The sequence below is a fragment of the Podarcis liolepis genome, assembly GCF_965112155.1.
Source record: "Podarcis liolepis genome assembly, chromosome: 2".
NCBI classification, from domain to species: Eukaryota; Metazoa; Chordata; class Lepidosauria; order Squamata; family Lacertidae; genus Podarcis; species Podarcis liolepis.
This window is the reverse complement of record NC_139555.1, coordinates 59,296,306-59,309,439: the sequence shown is the minus strand read 5'-3', so window position 1 is coordinate 59,309,439 and position 13,134 is coordinate 59,296,306. Positions and strand designations below refer to the sequence as shown.

At 42.8% G+C, this 13,134-nt stretch overlaps 1 long non-coding RNA gene across 1 annotated transcript; it reads left to right on the top strand.

Annotated features, from left to right (window-relative positions):
- Positions 1–342: 342 nt before the first annotated feature.
- LOC310699788 lies at positions 343–12,427 on the top strand. The gene is made up of 3 exons (XR_014522254.1): positions 343–604; positions 9,012–9,080; positions 11,562–12,427. It is a non-coding gene; the product is annotated as an uncharacterized lncRNA (long non-coding RNA).
- The last annotated feature ends 707 nt before the right edge of the window (positions 12,428–13,134 follow it).

The window sequence follows — 13,134 nt, the reverse complement described above, 5'->3', positions numbered from 1 at the left end:
ACTGAGTGTGATGAGGACAAGTTGGAATGGAAATTAATGTGGGGTGAGGGAGGGGAAGGATCCGTGATGTAAACAGCACACAACGTTTATACACCAGTTGATGACTAATTCCATTCCGCAAGGGTTTAGTGACAGATCATGTTAGAGAACAGAGCTGATTCTCTTCTCTTCAGATTCAGTCCAAAAGCACAAAAATACTATATTTATTGAGCTATGAACCAGATGACAGAATATGTGAGAATGAAGGGTATTTTAAGAAGGAAGATGACAGAAGCCCTGCTATCTGGAAAATGATGTACTAGGATTGGTTTTCCCAAGGCAATAGAGTTCCACCTAATTATCTTAAAATCATAGATACATGGAAAAAATGTTTGCAGAGTTGGCTGGTTCATGCTTGTCAACAGATGCACACTTAACCTAGTCCTCTCCTGCAACAGAAAATGGTGTTGGTGGCTGGGATTTCTTAGGGTGAAATTATTAACAACCAAGCATGAATAATAACGTCGCTCACTTTGATGCCATTATAGGAAAAGTGGTATGAAAGCCTAGTATCAGATCCTGCTGCTCTTTCGCAGAAAGAAGTAAAATGTGTGAAATTTGCCAGGTAGGCGGCTCTTTTTGGATTGTTTCCCTATGAATTGTCACTTTTATCCAACAAAATCAATAAAGCTTTAAGAATTAAACAAACTGTATATGCAAATTAGGATATAATTCAATCCCCCCCTTGGCACCAGGCCGGCTCAAGACTTGATGGGCTGGGTGGAGGTGCCCAGTGTGGAACGTCCCCTTCTGCTAACTGCCTGGTTGCCAGAAGGGTCCCTGCTGGTGGCAGTCCTTGGAGTACCCCAAAATGGGCATTCCAGAGAGTGTCTGAGCCAGCACAGGACTTGCTGGATCCCCAATCTGTTGGATCTCAACTGCTCTGTTTTGACAGCATCGGGGCTGATCATGCACATGTTCCAAGATGGCCATCAACTTGGATGGCTTAGAAAATCAAGACAAATGCATGGAGGATAAGGCTGTCATGGGCTAATAGCCAAATGACTACATCCTTCCTCCACTGTCGGAGGCAGCATGCCTCTGAATATCAGTTGAGGCAATCACAAGTGGGGAGAGCGCTGTTGCACTGTTTTGGGGCCCACCAGAGGCATCTGGCTGGCCTTTGGAGAGAACAGGATGCTGGAAGTAGATGGTCCTATTGCCTGATCCAGCAGGGCTCTTCTTAGGTTCTGATTTGTTGCATCACCTCCTGGTATGTGGCTCTTGGAAGGTTGCCCGGGAAGGAATGTGACGCTCGGGCTGAAAAGGGGCCTATACCCTCTGCTATAAGCAAATAAGCAAATAAGCAAATAAGCAAATAAATAAATAATCAGCAAACCTTGAAGTCAACACTCACTCTGGGGAAAAAATAAAATCTCTAACAAAGACTGGAACCTGTATTGTACAACTGCACAAGTTGTCCTTAACTCCTGTAAGTTATGATCTGTAGAATCAGAGAAATTGGTTATCCCAGCTTGCTTTGTTCTTTTTGTGAGTTGACAACCATTTAGAAGTCTATCCAAGGCTTAGAATTGTTAAACTTGCAGGTTTAATGAACATGGTTTTCTATTTCTCAGATTTCAATATTAGTCCCATAATTGCATTCAATTACATCTTCGGGAGGCAGACGAGCCAGAATTGTTGCTATAATGATTGTCATTTAAGGAAAGGTACTTTAAAGTTCACCTAGCAACAGCAGTTATGGAAAGTGCCCCCATGGGCTAATCATATCGTGTTCATAGAATCATAGAATTGTAGGGTTCAAAGGGGCCCCACGGGTCATTGGTCTAGCCCCCTGCACTGCAGGAATCTCAGCTAAAGCATCCATGACAGATGGCCATCCAACTTCTGCTTAAAAACCTCCAGTGAAGGAGAGCCCACCATCTTCCAAGGAAGCCCATTTCACTGTTGTACAGCTCTTATTGCCAGAAAGTTTTTCTTGATGTTTCATTGGAATCTCCTTTCTTGTAACTGGAAGCCATCGGTTCAGGTCCTAGCCTCCAGAACAGGAGAAAACAAGCTTGCTGTATCTTCCATATGACACCCTTGGATATTTGAAAATGGCTATCATTTTTCCTCTCCATCTCCTCTGATCCAGGTGAAGCATATCCAGTTCCCTCAACTGTTGCTCATAAGGCTTGGTTTCCAAACCCTTGATCATCTGGGTCACCCTCCTCCGCACACATTCCAACTTTTAAAATTGTGGTGCCCCCAGAACTGGACACAATACTCCAGGTGTGGTCTGACCAAGGCAGAATTAATCAGTATTATTACTTCTCTTGACCTGGACACTAGACTTCTGTTGATGCAGCCTGGAAAACATTGGCCTTTTTTGCTGCTGCATCACACTGTTGATTCATGTTAAGCTTGTGGTCTATTAAGTTACCTAGATCCTTTTCACGTGTGCTACTGGCAAGCCAGGCATCCCCCATCTTATATTTCTGCATCTGGTTCTTCCTGCCTAAGTGCAGAACCTTACATTTGACTCCGTTGAAGTTCATATTGTTAGTTTGGGCCCAATTCTCCAATTTGTTAAAGCCATATTGAATCCAAATTATTTTGTCCAGGATGGTAAGGAACCATAAGTGAGCACTCTGAGTTCAGTCAGTCAACCAGCTACAAATCTACATTTACCTCGTCCAGCCCACATTTTACCAGTTTCTCTGGAAGAAGATCATGGGGGACTTTGTCAAAAGCCTTACACAATCAAAATATACTCTATGTCCACAGCACTCCCCCAATCCACCAAGCTTGTAATTCTATTCCCCCCAAAAAGAAATGAGATTTGTATGGTGTGATTTGTTCTGGAGAAACCCAGACTGAGTCCTAATAATCACAGCAACCTTTTCTAAGTGCTCACAGAGCAGCTGTTTAATTATCAGTCTAGGCCCTTTCCTGGTATTGGTTGCAAGCATTTGAATGGCAACGAATGGCACCATTTGAATATTTTTTTGGGGGAGACCACAAAGGGACCTTGGCCCCTAGAAGTTGGCTCCTATGGTAAGCTCCTTAAGTAGCCCTGAGTGCATCTGATCAGGCTCTGGAAATTTGCATTCATTTAAAATATCTAGGTGTTCCCTTTCCACCTATTTTACTATCTTGGGTTGCAGCTGATTCCATGCACCATTTATTCTGTTATCACCAGGTTGGGTATTGCTTTCCTTTTGGGTGAAGACAGAGGCAAAGTAGGTACAGTGGTACCTCGGGTTACAGACACTTCAGGTTACAGACACTTCAGGTTACAGACTCTGCTAACCCAGAAATAGTACCTTGGGTTAAGAACTTTGCTTCAGGAGGAGAACAGAAACCACGTGGCGGCAGCGGGAGGCCCCATTAGCTAAAGTGGTGCTTCAGGTTAAGAACGGTTTCAGGTTAAGAATGGACCTCCAGCATGAATTAAGTTCTTAACCTGAGGTACCACTGTATTGAGGAGTTCCACCTCCTCTCTGTCACTCGGTAGCATTTCTCTAGCTTCAGATATTGTCAAACTGAGCACATTTATCATACAAATACAGATAACAAATATTTTGAGAATACTCAGTGACTTGAGCATTCAGACCACATCTGGAGCCTTCCAGAAAAGGACTATTGCTTTCAGACTTCCTGAAGTCAGCTGGCTAGCTCCTGTGGGAAGTGGGATGCTCTACTAGATGAACTTTTGTCCTTACTGTAATCATTGTATACATGACTTTGACTTTGGACTGCAGCAAAACTATTGGGTCTATTTTATGTCAACAACAATCTGTGGAAGTACCAAGCATAATTTGTTTGATATACCAAATAACTTTGATGCTGAGTCACATCAAATCTCCCCCTTTCTCTTTTCTTGATTGGGTCAGAATGATAAAAAAGCATAATGCGCTTTTGTTTACAGTCAACGTTTTACAGCCATTGCCACAAATTATGTCATTTGTTTAGCAAGACTCAGCTAATCTGAAATGCCAAGTGTAATTAGGAATGTTCCTTTGGACTACATTTCACAATTACCTTTGGAACTTCACGGGCTTATGTGGTCTCTTAAAGGAGAATTGTCCTTTAATGCCCTTTCATTTTTTAAATTTGTTATTTGCAATTTCTAGAGTCAGAAGGTCTGCGCTTTCTCAGAAGAAGAGTGAAGACATAAAACTAAATGCAATTATCTCGATGGGGTTAGAAAATCACCTTGGTTGCAGCGCTTTCCTGAATATTTGGACCTTTTGTGGAGGCAAAGCACAGAGATGATGCCAAGATTTAACACCAACTCTCCTTGGACTAGAACTAAGTCAAACACCCTTTTTTTAAAAAAAAGGTTTAGACCCAATTGTGCTTGGTACTTCCACAGATTGTTGAAATAAAATATACCCAATAGTTTTGCTGCAGTCCGAAGTCAAAGTCATGTATACAATGATTACGGTAACCCAAACCCCAGAATTTTCAGCACTGAGAAGCAGAAAGAGACAGGCGAGCCAAGACAGGGGTTAATCTATGGTTAGAGGTTAATGGGACTGGAATGGGAAGGCATTCTGGTCTTAATGGTCAGTACAGTGGTACCTCGGGTTACATACGCTTCAGGTTACATACGCTTCAGGTTACAGACTCCGCTAACCCAGAAATAGAACTTTGCTTCAGGATGAGAACAGAAATCGCGCTGCGGTGGCGCAGCAGCAGCAGCGGGAGGCCCCATTAGCTAAAGTGGTGCTTTAGGTTAAGAACAGTTTCAGGTTAAGAACGGACCCCCAGAACGAATTAAGTACGTAACCAGAGGTACCACTGTAGTAGAATGCTCTCACACATGTAGCTCAGGCCATTGTGTGAGCAAGTTCTTAATCTGTGTCTGAAATGTAAGCTAACAGCAATACCCGTTATCCTTCTAAGCTCAGGCCATTGTGTGAGCAAGTTCTTAATCTGTGTCTGAAATGTAAGCTAACAGCAATACCCATTATCCTTCTAAGGGGAAGGTACCATTTATTAATCAGGCTTGCAGAACCAGATGTTCTCCCTTCATCCCTGCCCATTGACCATGCAGCTTGGGGATGATGGGAGTTGGAGTCTAACAACTTCTGGAGGACCATAGGCCTCCTTTTCTTGCACTCTGATCTACTTCAACCACCTATATTAGTAAGAGCATTTCAGCAATGCATTATGCCAGTCAAATGTCACAAATATTGGAGCATGTGATTAGTGGTTAAAAAACCTTTACAAATTCTTCCCTGGGTAAATATAAATTCATAAGAGAAAATTAGAGGAATTAAAAAAGGAACTTGACATTCCTGTCTACTAATAGAGCCTTTGAAAAGTTTCTATAATGATTAGGCAGCCGAAAGAGAAATGTTAGACAAATTAGCGTTGTCAGTTCCTAAACCAGGTACCATGTGATTTAATAAAGGAGCCTGTATTGTGTCTTAATTTCTCCTGCAAATTTCATTTTATTTTTCCCAGTCCTCTAAAAATGTGCAGTGAAACGTATCTAATGATTCTTTAGAAAAATCATTGAATGCCAGCACAAATTTAATTTGTCAGAACAGCATTTCCAAACTCTTTAAAATGTTAATAATGGAACACTCATTGTAAATACCATAGAGGATATTAACATAACCAGTGAGCAATTATGAAGCCAGCTCTCTTTCTAGATGAGAGATTCAAAACAGACTGAAGGAGAAAATGTTCTCTGGGCCCTATTGATTCTTACAAATAGGGGCTCTGTAATATATTTCAACCTTGGAGCATAATCCTGTGCATTTATATTCGGAAATGAATCTTACTCTCTTCATTGAGACTTACCCCTGGTAAGTGTGGCTAGCATTGCAGTCTAACTCTTACTCCTATTTGTATTTGCATCAAATTGCTTCATGCTTCATTATAGGTCAAATGCCCCTTTGAAGAAAATGCTTCCTGTCATGTATCACTTCCAAAGCAATGATGCTTATTCATGTCTCAGTAAATATCTAGTTGAGCACTCCTGGAATGATTGCCTTGATGTAACTGGTTGCTCCCCTGTGTGAGAGCCAGTGTGGTGTAGTGGTTAAGAGTGGTAGACTCGTAATCTCTGCTCCTCCACATGCAGCGGCTGGGTGACCTTGGGCCAGTTACACTTCTTGAAGTCTCTCAGCCCCACTCACCTCACAGAGTCTTTGTTGTGGGGGAGGAAGGGAAAGGAGATTGTTAGCCGCTTTGAGACTCCTTCGGGTAATGATAAAGTAGGATATCAAATCCAAATTCCTCCTCCTCCTCTTCCCATAGCTGAATGGCACAACAATTTAAGCACATGGGTGTCTATCTAAGTGAACAGGAGAATAAAAGGTTTAAGAAAGGGAAAGTTATTGGATAAACTTAGACTAGAATAGCATCATTGTGTAGAATGCACTAAGAGAGTGGTGTATTTGCTTTGGGGTTATGATGGGTTTGTTCCTAAAGTAGCATGACAAACACCACCAGAGTGTGGCTGGATTGGCTAAAAGGAATCAGATTGGTCTTCCATATTCCAGGCCTTTTACAAATCTATTCAGTGCTTTGCAGTTTTATTTGTTGCAGGCCGTTCATGTGAAAGAGCCTTTTCAAAACTAGGACATGTAAAAAAACAAACTAAGAAGTGCCATGACCCAGCAGCCTCCCAACTCACTCTTGATTTTGTACATTGAACAAGAATTGGCTTCGTCAGTTAATTACAATGATGTGCTTGAGGAATTTAAGTCCATAACACCTGGTGAGTGAAGTCTCATATTTCAGAGCAGGAGGATGTAGGAACTATAATGAGTTTTGGTCAATTTGGGTTAGCTCATTATCTGGTTAAAAATAAAGATCATGAAAATTTAATGCATCTTTGCATACTCTTGGTTATCACTGCAGCAAAAGAAAAGAAAAGAAAAGAAAAGGTATTTTGTGTCTCACTTTTTAAGCTTGTATTTTTAAAGTAAAGTTTGGTAGTTAATTTAAAAAAAAATAGTGAAGCTTTCGTTTCATTAGTTTGATGAATAAAAATGATGTCCTTTCATAATTATGTACTCAATAAATATTGGGGGGGGGGGGTGGAATTCCCTGGATGCACACTTTAATGAAATGTGTGGTGTACACCTATGCAGAAATTTGCTTTTGCTAGGATTCTCGGCAGGGAGTGCTGTGTCAGTAATCAAAATGATTTAGCCTGCCTAAAACGAAAATACGTGTTAATATCATGACAGACTTAATTATGCTGAAGAGTGGTAAGCTAGTCAGAGATCAAGCTTCTTCTTAGGGGAATTTATTTTATTATTTTATTTTAATTTTCATCAGTAAAAGTTTATACTCACCTACACGGAGTTCAAGGTGACATGCTTCCTCCCCCTTTCATCCTCACAACCACCATGTGAGGTAGATTAAGCTGAGGGATGGTGATTGGCTCAAGGTTACACAATGAGATTCATGGTTGAGTAGGGATATCAAGTCTTGTCTTCCTGGTCCTAATCTCATCTTCTAACCACTAGAATCACAGAGCTGGAAGGGTCTCCAAGGGTCATCCAATCCAAGCCCTGCAATGCAGGAATCTCAACTGAAGCATCCATGACAGATGGCCATCCAGCCTCTTCTTCACTGGAGGTTCTTAAGCAGAGTCTACAACCTTCTGAGACCATCCTTTCCTACAAGCAGTGAGGTAGTTAGGACAAGGGGCTCAAGCACAAGTGGAAGCAGAACCATGACTAATCCAATCAAACAGTTTAAAGAACATTTAAAGCCTTTTCAAGAGATCCTTCTTTGCTATCACCATCACATCTGCTCAGGAGGGCTGGCCCGGTGGCTCAGGCTTTAGACAGAATGAGGCAGCTGTTATATGTGATAAATGACTTTGGTGGATTATAGATGCTGGCTGTGTTTGTGGAATAGTGGCACAGTGTTGAGGACAGAGCAGTATGTGCCACACACAGTGTACTCCTTAAAATAGTTTGCTGCTCTATGGGTTTTGGAGAATTCCTCTGGAAACAGAAACGGGATCAAAATTTGCCAACATTGGCTTATTTGTCCCATGTCTGCAATGGAATTCAGTCCAGTGAACACGGTCAATATTCACAGTGGATGCTGTTTTCAGTCCTCTCCCCACATTTGCATTGTGTTTTCTTTGCATTGAAATGAATGGCTTTTCGTTGAAAGCAATGTTGTGGAACATCGTAATTACAGTGGTACCTCTAGATATGAACTTAATTCATTCCGGAGGTCCGTTCTTAACCTGAAACTGTTCTTAACTAGAGGCGTGCTTTCGCTAATGGGGCCTCTTGCTGCCGCTGCGCCGCTAGCACATGATTTCTGTTCTCATCCTGGGGCAAAGTTCTCAAGTCGAGGTAACTCTTCCAGGTTAGCAGAGTTTGTAACCTGAAGCGTTTGTAAACTGAGGTGTTTGTAACTCGAGGTACCACTGTATTCCGTACTTAATTATGTAATTACTTACGTAAAATTCCGCCACGGTGGACAGCAAGACGGATAATGTAAATTTTTTTCTTGGAAGCTGACCTGCAGCAGAACGGAAACAGCGCTGCATGATGCCTTCTTATATCCATACGCTCCTCTCAGATACAGGAAAGCATGTTGTTCCATTGGCAGTGTTGAAGTAAGGATGAATTGCCAGTCCAGCTAGTTTCTGTACATGGAATTTGTGGGGGAGATGGGCATCTTATCATCTTACCTTCTCCCCTCAGCCTGCAAAATGCCTTGGACTTGCTCTGCTGCTTAGTCTCTTATCTGTAAAAGAGATGTCACGGCTGTATTTTCTATAGAAATGCTTTCTTCCTGTGTGCCTGATCCCTTTCTCTTCCCCAACTGACCCAGGCACATAGGAACAGATGCCTCTAATTTAGAACGTGCCCCACCCTGCTTGCTCTTTTGAGAATTGTGTTGGCAGAACATTTGGGGGATCCGGCTCTTAAAATTTCCTTTGATGCCACCGCGTTTCTGAAAGCAAGAACACGATTTCTTTTGCCTTACAAATTGGCCCCATTTCCATCGCGCTCCTTTAACGACTTCCTCAGGAAATTTCAAGAGGCGTGTTGGCAGGCGCTCATTCCAAGCAGAAAATATCTCATCAGGAAGCTTAAAAGGTAAGGATGTGCTGTAATTATATATCTCTTGTGAGTCGGAGAGATTGTGAGAGGCCCACAATGAGCCACACTGCACAGTGAGGTTATAGTAGCAGCTAATGCTCTAATTGATGCAGTTTGGGCTTTTAACACATTTTCATTGTAATTAGGAGTCTGGATCGTGGATACAACCTATTACGTTTGTGGAGCACATGATCGAACAGGGTAGTCATTAAATGCCCTGCTCAGCCCTGATGCTCCCTGCAGTGAAATGAGGCAATTAAGCCTTCAGATTTAATTCCACATTGCTTAGGTCTATGAAGCAGGGAGTATGCAAACAAAATTGTACAATCCATTTATAACCCATTTATTTATTTTAAAGCAAATATATTGAGTAGGTATTCTTCAGGTGCTCCCTCCTTCAGAGGTTGATCAGGTAGCCACTGAAGAGAACACTTTGAGGCTGCAATCAACATCTGTACGTTTCTTTCCAGGGATATCTATCTGGCATAGGACTGGCAATGCTGTAGAGGCATTGTGTTATTATAAGCCACCTCAAGTACAATGTTCCTGAGTAGAAAAGTACAGAAATGTTTTAAACTAAACTAATAAATGATTGGACGTGGGTGGCACTGTGGGTTAAACCACAGAGCCTAGGACTTGCCGATCAGAAGGTCGGCAGTTCAAATCCCCGCAAGTAGATAAATAGGTACTGCTCCGGCGGGAAGGTAAACGACGTTTCCGTGCCCTGCTCTGGTTCACCAGAAGCGGCTTATTCATGCTGGCCACATGACCTGGAAGCTGTACGCCAGCTCCCTTGGCCAGTAAAGCGAGATGAGCGCCGCAACCCCAGAGTCGGCCACGACTGGACCTAATGGTCCGGGGTCCCTTTACCTTTACCTTTAATAAATTATTCTTATTGGTGCAGAGGAGGGCTGCTCCTTCCCTTGGCATCTGTATGGCAAACACCCAATATATCTTGCATTAGAACAGACAGTGGAAAATCAGTTCAAGAGTCAATTAAGGATGGCAGCAGTATGATTCTGGTCTTTTCAATATCAGTGCTCTTTTTGGTAATCACAATGGCTGGATGTCACCCAGTTTTTACACTTCAGTTGTCACCTGATAAGTTCAAAATTCAGTCTAGATAGGCTTTTATCCTAAGGCTATCTATAGGTGGTCTTCATTATTTTTATTTAGGCCTTTCTGAAATCCATTTAAGCCTTAGTGGCCCACTGTCAATCACATATATTGCCAGAACTACACTTGTTAACAGATATAGTCTACTACTTCTTCTTCTTTGGCAATCACTCGTAGCCGAGTAAGATTGTCTTCCATAAACACGGTTTTAACAATGAGTCCATAAGTGACTGTGGAGGCTAATTCTGTATCCACACGTCCTTCCACAGTGGGGACATTGGTTTCCGGGCGGGAGTTGATCACGGTGTGGATTTGCCAAGCGTGCCTTCCTCTTAGCATGTTTTGTATTGCACTGTCAATCACTGAGTGATTTTAATTAATTATGTTTTGCCTTAATAGCTGCAAAAATATGTGATGATGCCAAAAAATAAGGCATTTGAAGGAAATATTTTAGAACTGCAAAGCGGAATGAATGCATAAGATCATCCAAATTCCATTTAACAAAAGTTAAACCATTCTACTTTCATCATTCAAGCAAAGTCTGAAACACAGTCCATACTGGTGGCTAAGGCTTTGCAGACTGTTAATGATAATAAGCATTTTATTTCTATACTCAGGGCCCTTTGTGGTACCTGAGAGGCTCTCAAAAAATATGACTGAAACTGGATACGAACATATTTCATGTACCAGAGGCTTCCTCATCATAGGCCTTTAAGTCACAAATTTCTATACCTGGCAACTCCACAGCTCACTTGGATTCACTGTAGACAACACAAAATGGTGGTGGGTCTTAACTTTAGGATACAGGACACTGTGGGCAGGCAGGCTGGCAGGCTCATCTGTCTCTTTTGTTTCACGTTCCTTACCTCAGGAGAATAACAACTGCTTTCTCATTTAGAAAGGAAAATCAATGGTGGGGTGGGGTGGGGGTTATTGCCAGCATCAGGCTATTTATAATATGTTGAACAATAGCTGACCTTGGAAAACTACAGATGTTTGGACCGGCCAGCGCTTTCATTGCCTCGGAGTATCAGATACCCACCCAACAGCCTGGGGCTGGCTTCCCCAGTTGAGGTTGCCAAGATGTAGCACTCAGGGTGGAGACATCAGAAGAAAGCATAAACAAAGGCAGGGAGTTACGGCAACACAAGCAGTTTGTGTGTTTTGAAGCAAGCACATTTTGGTTTCCTTCCCCGTTGGCCTCTTCTGTTCTCCAAATCTTTCGTTTTCCTTGCTTTTCTTATCACTATTGTTTTAAGAAGCAATCATATAAATGCTGTATGTATGTATGTCCTATAACTCCGGTTGAATCCATTTCCTGATTATGGATTTATTTTTCTACTTTTCAAATGCTGTTTTGAGGAGGTCGAGGCCAGGCAAAGTGGATTTGCGGCCAGTCTTATGTTAGCAACCAGTGCTTTGCATCTCTCTTTTGTCCACCCCCTCCACCCCACCGTTTTACTCTGGATATGCAAGAGAAGGGGACAAATGGTGCACAATTCATCTTATGAAGGATGCTGATAACAGAATGTGATGCAGTCATACCTCAGCTCCTGAACGGCTCCGTTTTCGAATGATTCAGATCCCGAATGCCGAAACCCTGGAAGTAAATGTGAAGTGAAGGACATGAGGCAGGAGTTGATAATGCAGGTGAGCTGCGCACAGGTGAGTTGCAGGCAAGCTGCCAGCCAGCTCTGTGGAGCCTCCTTTTATTGACCCAAATATGCAAACCCAGGCAGATACATTTTGGGCTGTAACCTTTACACATCTTCCAGTCCAGAGATCGTGGGGTGGTACAAAGTTATTTTAGCACCTGTTTCCACCGCATCATTTCCCCCTTGCACAGTGTATGACGAAGGAGACAAAAGGTCTCAGAGACAAAGGTCACAGACAGGACACCGCAGACTACTGAGATCGCAAAAGGTTAGACAGAGGGCATGATGTTCAGACAGCTGTGGCTTTATCTGTGAGGGGGAGTGTGCCCTGCACCCCAAGGTCATGCGTGCAGGCAGGCTGAGGCTGCCTGCAGGTGGGGAGTTTGCTCTGGACCCAGCGATCACCCCTACATAAATGCTCCGGTTTTCAAACGTTTTTCAGAAGCCGAACGTCCAATGTGGCTTCTGCTGAGTGCAGGAAGCTCTTGCAACCAATCGGAAGCTGTGATTCGGTTGTCGAACGTTTTGGAAGCTGAACGGGCTTCCGGAACTGATTACGTTTGACAACCGAGGTTTGCATGTGTATTAGGTAATTGCATGTGTGTGTTGCATTTACACGTTACATTTATAGCCTGCTCCTCGACAGCCTCCCACCCCCCATTTTCTCTTCACAACAATCCTGTGAGGTAAATTAGAGTGAGAGAGTAGGGATTTCAAGTTTGCTCTCCAAACTTCGTCTTAGGCTGACACTAGTTTGCATTAAGTGATGTTAGGTTTGGTTTACTGAATTTATGAATTGCTTCCCCATCACAAAATGTCTGTTGTTTACCACGAGGGTGAAATTCAACAAGAAAAATGCAGAGAACGTTTTAAAAACATAGTATAAAAACATCCAATCACCAGTGCTGCCCAAAAGCCTGGTGAGAGAAAAATGTCTTTGTCTGGCATTGAAACAATGACAAGGCTGGTGCCAGGCAGGCCTGCCTGGAGAGAGAGCTCCTGTGAGAAGAAGCTGAGGGAGAATTGGGGGTGGCGGGGGGAGAGATAAAAGGCCTGTTCTCTCATGGCCACACTCCAGACCCCGCTTGATGGTGGGACACAGTGAAGGGCGCCAGATGACAATAACAGGGTTTCAGGGAGGTTCAAATAGGGGAAAGGTTGACTTCTAGGGACAGAAGTCCCAAGTCACATAATGCTTTAAAAGTGAAAAACAACCCTTTGCATTGGGCCCAGAAAATAACTGGTAGCCAGTGCTGCCGAGCTGGAACCACTGTTACATG